We start from the raw sequence: 8,087 nt of genomic DNA, 5'->3' as shown, positions 1-8,087 counted from the left end.
ATGTGCCGAACACATTTATAATCATCTATGACACACAATAAAGCTTTCATTGTCTGCCACGCCCGTCCAACCACACAGAGATGCCCATCAGTACTGCAACACACACACACACACACACACACACACACACACACACACACACACACACACACACACACACACACACACACACACACACACACACACACACACACACGCACACGTGCACACACACACACACACACACACACAGACACAGACACACACACACACACACACACACACACACATGTGCACACACACACACACACACACACACACACACACACACACGCACGCACACACACACGCACACGTGCACACACACACAGACACAGACACACACACACACGCACACGTGCACACACACACACACACACACACACACACACACACACACACACACACACACACAGACAGACACAGACACACACACACACACAGACACACACACACACACACACACACACACACACTCACTCACACACACACTCATAACATAAGTAGAGACCTAGTACAGGCTAGATGTTGTTGTCCTCCCAGCATGTGCAGGCAGTGGGTGAGTGATAATGTTTAGGCAGAAGGAATCATGGGTAGGAACTCCCCTGGAGTGAGAATGAAAGACTGAATCAGTCAGAGAACAGGAAATCAGGCCAGTGACATTACAGATCAAGGCACATCAATATCTCACCTACAGCACGTTCAATGGCACTTTGACTAAAAACTTCCACATTCTGCTCCGAGTGTTTCCACTGCTTAATTGATTGTTAAAATGGGGGGGACTTGGGGCCAAAGAGCGCAAGGTGGACCATCAGAGGCATTTTTGGATGTTTAATTTACTAGTGAAAACCGTGATGTCTTTTTCACCCGGTAGTTAGCACAGTTTTACTTTAAATAAATGTTTAAATTGCAGCTTTGTGAATGAATAGAACAATGGAAAAGCAGCAGATTTCTCTCTTGATTGTGCCCAGATGTGTGGCGGGATCTGGAGCTTGTTAAAGTGTGATTACCAGGAATATTCAGCCCAATTCAATAAGTCAAGCTTTTAAAAGGAGAGCATTTCCATGTCACTGTTTCCAGGAGGAAATATTGCATTGCTGACTTATACCTAGTAATATAGACACTGTTACCTGCTACATGAATACAATACTACTGAAAGAATACCCTACAAATTCATGGGTTATTTTTGAAAAATAAAAAAATATTCTAACCATGTTCTTCTTCTCTTTTGACTATTTTGTTACAATGACAATCACACGTTGTGTTGCTGTGTGTGTGATTGTGTATATTTACAGCGGCTGGAGATGGAGAGAAAACACCCTCGTACACAGCCTCGCCTCGCCTCTCCTCGCCTCTCATCTCTGCGCTCGTGTGAGAGATGATCAAATCATCATATGGAAAAATCCAATGTGATCTAAGCAAGAGGCAGAAAGGTCACAGGGAGTCAGTAAAATGGATGAAGGCTAATGATTATCTCAACCTTTATCTAATCAATAATCATTTATCCCACAATATTATGGACACTATATCCCATTTTCCATTAACCCAGGCAGGATGACAGAGGCTGCATTGTTTCCTGAGGCAGCTTTATGGCAGGGTATGTCTGAAAGGCAGTTTTAAGGTGTGCTCTCAACTGCTCTGAACCTGTTAAGACACTCGTACGTAGTCTGGACTTAGGCGATAATACATTTTTTGAAATATTGAGTGTTTGAAACTATGCGACCGGAATGGTATAGAATAACAATCGAGCAATTTCGAAATGGCCTACAGTTTTAGCTCCATCAAACAGTGAATGTGGGTTTAATGAAATATCATCACATTACACAAATAGTGTTTTTTTTTGTGGGAAAATAACACCTTAGATCATTTGTTAAAGCTGAAAACAAATTTATGTTCTTTGGTTTCTTATTGTCTTACCATCACGAAAACACACATCTTCCTCTATTAGCCTTGGTCTCTTTGCTACCGTTATGCTGCAGTAATTTGTACCGTTATGGTCCATTTGGAGTGACCCCATCCTCTGTGACTGGGAGTGTGTCTCCTGTGTCTGTATGCTCAGTGATGCCATCTTCATCCTAACCTTATTGCTTTTAATGACTCCCTCTTTCCTTTCATGAATTCTTTATCGATTCCTTCTGACGTCTGGTGAATTAATTTTCAATTACTGCAACAACAAACAACAAAAATCCCCCCCCCCCCACACCACACTAATGTCTGGCTCCACCTATACGTACGAGTGTGTATAAGCGTGTGTGTATGTGTGTGTGTGTGTGTGTACAACAACGTGGCCTGGTGATGTTCATACTTTCCCTTCCACCGTTCTTCTTCTCTCAATCCATTCAGCAAAGGACTGGGGGAGAAATATTCATCTTCAAAGTCCACACCCAAACACTCATGCACACGCACACACACACACACACACACACACACACACACACACACACACACACACACACACACACACACACACACACACACACACACACACACACACAACGCACACGCGCGCACGCACACACATCCTCAAACTAAAAGACACACACAGGGGAGCGTGTGAATCCGCCGGAGAGAAATTGTACTAAAGGTCACAGTGTGCTAATGGCCAGGCTATCTTACATGAAATAAGTCCAGACACTTTCGACAGGTCTCTCAATGTCACAGAGCAGCCTTTCGCTGCTGCCCGGCCCTGACGTGACTGGAAAGCAAGGTGAGGTGAGGTGCTCTGCGTTGATGTGCGGTTCGTGGAGAGGCTTTTCATTTCGTGTACTCTTCAAAAATCCCCGACAACGTCCTGTAAGCATAGCCAACCAGTGCAATCTATTCCCCCCGTCATTTTTAAGAATAGGAGACATACTCCAATACTCGATAGACATGCTCAGTGTTAGACTCAGGAGTACAACGTCAATTTTAAATACCCACAGGTCATTAATTACAGCAATTATTCACTTTCATTTCTCTGACATATATTGACTGTTGTTTTTTTAATGCGCCCAACCTAAGCCACCCAGAAGACTTGACAGCAAAATAACAGAATTGTTTAAAGTGAGCCACCATTTTAACAGAGCTTTGGGCATAGTCATAGATTTCTTCAAATGTGATATGAAATGTGAAGATTTTTTGTCAGTTGTCCAATTATTTCACATTACTATGACGCCAAAGCATCAGGGAGTTTGATGGAAAACAATAAGGAACATAGAGTATGTGGGCCTACTTCTGTATTTAAACAGGAACGCGGGTTGGATAGATTGCATTAAAATGGCTATTGAAAGTCTGAAAATAAGAAAATGACCGTATGCTTTGTAAAGATATGTTGCAGAATGTTAGAGGCCAACTGCTTGTGTTGCTCTATGTGTTGGCAGCTGTGTACATGTGTGTATTTGCCCTGCACCTATGTCCCGGCCTCTCGTCCTCTCTGTGTTTATGTTGTGTGTGTGTGTGTTTACGTGTGTGTGTACATATGTCCGTGGAAGTCGTGTGTATTTGTGCGTGTCCTGACCTAATCCCGTCTCTGCTCATCCCCCTATGAGAGTACGGTGAAATACAGCTCTGTAATTGTCTGGTCTGGCCCCTACATTCTTTACCCAGGCGACCGCCCCGGCTCCATGTCACTTTAACAACCTGGAATTATCACCACAATGGAGATTTCAGGTTAAAAGTGTCTCTAAGAGAATATAGATACATTTTCCGTCAATAAATTTCTCTCTCCGCCTAGTTTCTTCTTAGTCAAGTACCACCCCCCCCCCCCACCTTGATTGACATTTTTACCACAAAATTATAACATGTCTGTCTGTGAGAGGGGGGGATGTCTTGCTCCAAAATTAGCTAACCATCAAAATAAAGTAGGATAAGTTCATCATGGTGTCATTTCACAGGAATATTGATTCTTGCAGACATACAGGATGTCCCATTAAAGCAGTAGCCAGTGTGTCTTCGGCAGACAGTAAAGCACATGAAGGATGCAGTGATATACAGGCCTGGAGAGCATCGTTCCCCTAACATTGTCTGTTCGTATTTAACCTTTGCTAAACCAGCAGGTCTTCCCTTTACTCGGAGAAAGGCTGAGGACTGGAATTGAAGACGGTATTCATTTCCAATGTTAGAATACCTTTATATATATATATATATATATATACAGCACTATTTGTGCACAAAGCAACAAGGTTTGTGTGTTGTTCTAAATGTACAATTGTCACTGAAGGATCGTGTTACACCGTTTTGTGAAACGATCACTAAAGACTGGGAAGACAGACACCAGACAGTCCGGCATGAGATGTCCTGTTTTTATCCTTCGCTGGAGAAACTGAAGTAAATCAACCTGGTGGACAGACACTAACGACTGTTGGAATGCTGCCGGAACAGTAAACAACGTCAACTCCACATCTCCCCGACACAACTTGAATCAAAAACTTTTTAGACTAGTCCCCTTCATGTCACTCTAGCTGTTATATAAACTATGGAAAACTACCCCGTTCAGCTATTTACAGGGGGGAAATGTTTAACTACTAGTGAGACCTTTAGAACCAATGAGGTTGAAGGGTCAGTACAGCTTAGCTCGCCCAACAATAACAAACAATGAACAGAGTAATTGTTTAACCATCCAATCAGATTTCGGCCATGTGATTCTTTTTTACATTTTTTATATCAGTGTTAAACCAAAAAAGGCAACCGCCCAATCGGATGCAGAGTAAGTGCTTCAACATGCCTATAGGAACTAAAGAGTTGCCTCAGCAGCCAACTGGTTGCCACGTAAGTGCTTCAGTATGACTATGGGAAATACAGGAGAGCTTAACCAGCCCCAGTCATACTGCTGTAATGAAAGCCAGATTGAAAGAGGGTTTGGATTGATTTCCAACATCTTGATTTGATATCCTGAATTAATTATTTTAACTTGAATAATATATAAAGGAAAATAAATGTAGAACACTCGGGGGAACAAGAGAGGGCTTCACTACTGCTGAGTTATCTCTTGGCCAATCTCACCCGCAAGACTACTCTCAGCTGTGTGTGTGTGTGTCTGTGTCTGTGTGAGCGTGCGCGTCTGTGTGTGCCTGTGTGTGTGTGTCTGTGTCTGTGTGTGCGTGTGCTCGTGTGGGCGTGCATTCACACACACGTGAGTGTGTTTGTGTATGTGTGTGCATGCAGAGTATGTTTGCAACATATATGTGTGTATGTGTACGTGAGTATGTGTTCCATATACTGTTATGTGAATGTTTGTGTGTCTCTGTCAGATGGTTGCAACAGTAAGATATATGTGTGTATGAGCGGCAGTTTGTTTAGGGAATGTATTAGGAGTTGTACATCGAACGCTCACAAATCCGTCGTTCATTTTTATAAATCTATTAAAATACTATATACATAGTGTATTAAAGGACAAAAACTATTGATTGTATTTATTCAGTGGATACACAGTCTGCAATACATTGCTTTACAATAGTAAGACATACAAGAGCCTCCAGTGTGCTCCTTACTGAATCAAAGATACTGTAACATAAAATGTCTAATACTCAACAAGGTGGGTTGCTGGCAAAGCAATCGTTATTGGTGATGCACCTTCCCTTTTGATTGTAGTTATTGATAAAGTAATCTACTTTCTCTACCCAGAGTATTCTAAACCACCATCAGCGTAACTCTTTTCCTTTACAGGTACTTTTGCCGACTCATTCTGCAGTAGAATGAGAGGAAACACCGAAACACCCTTTCGACACAACCTCTGAAAAGGGCTCCACAGCTCCACTGCCAGCACTCGATTGGAAGGTAGTGCCTTCCCTCTTCCACCCATCCCACCTGCATCTGACGCCCAGATTATCATAAAAGTAGGCTACTGTCAGCACGCCCGTGATTTACTGACAGCCTGAGCCAATCAATCTCAAAGTTCCGGTTAAAAGTACAAAAATCAAGTTCTCTGTCTCTCCTTTTTATTTTGAACGTAAGCGAAAATAAAGGGAAGCCTTTACATTTCATAGCTTCAAGTGTTCAGTGTGCTCTACTTTTGTCTTTCAACCTCGCCGCGGGAGGCAGCGCTCATCCGCAGGAGGCAGCGCTCATCCGCAGGAGGCAGCGCTCATGACATCTTTATATACGACATTCTCGTTTCAAAATGCCATCGAACATTCGGATGAGTGCTGCACTGTGATCTCGGAAAACAAAAAATACTGACATCAGATTTTTCTTACTGAAACGTGCTCTGCTGAAGAGCATGTCTGAGTGAACCAAAGGGCATACCGTCTCGCATTAAAAATCCTACTTTACATTTCCCTCCCAAAAAAAGGCATAATTATACTTGGACGTATATAAATATGTACCTGTTTTTATAGGTAAGTTCAGCAGTGTCATAAAAAAACAAGGGATAGCACTTAATCACCAGGACAAATACACATTAACTTTTGAATTCATTTACCCCAAAAATCTCAATTTGAATATGGTAAACCATTCTCATTACCCAAACAGATGCATTCAAATTCAGTCTGTAGGAGACAAAAGGGCAGTGAGAAGGGGACTCTTAGTCACTTTTAGCCATTTTTCATTTCCCACAGACTAAATATCTATCTTTTAATTCATTAAAGGTGAAAAGCTTCCTCCGATAACACCCTGTCTTCTCTCTTTGATAATACAGTGTCATCACTGCAAAACCCTGTCAGCCTCACAGTGATGTGTCAGTCATGCATTCAATAATAATGGTTGGATCATTTTTAATGTTTAGAGGAGGAGATCACAAAGTCATTAACTATTTTCTGACTCCCTCAGCAGTTAGTGGCGTTGTCGCAGCATTGTCGGGGTGAGCCGTAATGTATAGTGTTGCAAACAAGAAGGATTGCAGGATCCCTGCCTCCCAGCCCGTGGGAGCCCGCGGTGACGCCGGAGCTCAGGTATATGGATGGCCTGAGGAGGTCTCCATCATTCATAAAACATGCCTCCGTACGCGGCCGAATTGATCTTGCAAAAGAAGCAGGGTGGCACAGCTACCACTTCATTAGTCTGTTCATGCCACAAATCACCCTGCACTAGTCTCCAAGGGACCGCAGCCACCCCCGCCACCCTCACCTCAGCTCTCCTCTCCTTAAAGGCCCAGGGAAAAGGGTGCCGGTTAGATAACAACACCATGGTAGCAGTGTTATAACAGCTTGTTAACATTGTGTTAATTTTAGCTCAACATCAGAGTGATGGTACAATGCAGGGATGGTGAAGGTCTAGCACTGAATTAGGAATGAGCTCAGATCAAGAAGGAGGCGACATCAGAGCAGCCAGAGCAAAACAAAGTAGAAAACGCTGAAAAGCACACGAATCTTGTCAATGCTAATTGATAGCTAGTGGTCATTTTGAGATTCCCAGATTAAATCAAGTCCCTTCTCCATAAAACAATGTGAAATATTGATGACATTTACTTTCCATGGTTCTGAAATGAATTGCCCCATTCCTCTACTATTTCTGATGAATGTTTTTTATTGCCTTTTTTGTTGTTGCTGTAGCTGCTTGAGAGAATTGAGCGTGGCCTTTTCTGCAAATGTTTCCAGCTCACCAGAGAAACCCTGGAGGACACAACCATCATTGGCCATAATATTAGTTCCTCTTTGCTTCCCTCTGAATTTGCTCGCTAAGATGCAATTTTACGAGCAAAATAAAAAAACGTAAGGTATATGAATCTACGTCCCGTTTTTTATGTTTACCGATGACATTGGTTGACATTAATATCGTCATTAAAGCAATTATATGTGATGAAGGTAAATGGTCAAACTTAATTAGTAAAAGCACGTTTTCTATCAAATTGTCTGTTACACACCTGCAGTGTATACAGCAGCCTGATCACTAGAAAAATACTTTGATTTTCGAACATTTGAAATGGTCTTGAGAACGTCGATACAGTATATGCCTTTGTAGTGTGGTAATATTTCATATGTGTATACAGTATACCTCACATGTGAGCCGTAATAAGACTAAGCAATTAGCCTATTCAAATGATCATCTGACTCCATAAAGATTATTTAGCAATATGCAAGAGACTACCGTTGAGTTATAGCAATAGGCAATCAAGTAATGTCTGAGAATGGAATTCTAAATACACGTGTAGAATG

The sequence above is a fragment of the Oncorhynchus tshawytscha genome, linkage group LG04 (genome assembly GCF_018296145.1).
Source record: "Oncorhynchus tshawytscha isolate Ot180627B linkage group LG04, Otsh_v2.0, whole genome shotgun sequence".
Lineage (NCBI taxonomy): Eukaryota > Metazoa > Chordata > Actinopteri > Salmoniformes > Salmonidae > Oncorhynchus > Oncorhynchus tshawytscha.
Note: the sequence above shows the minus strand (reverse complement) of the source record.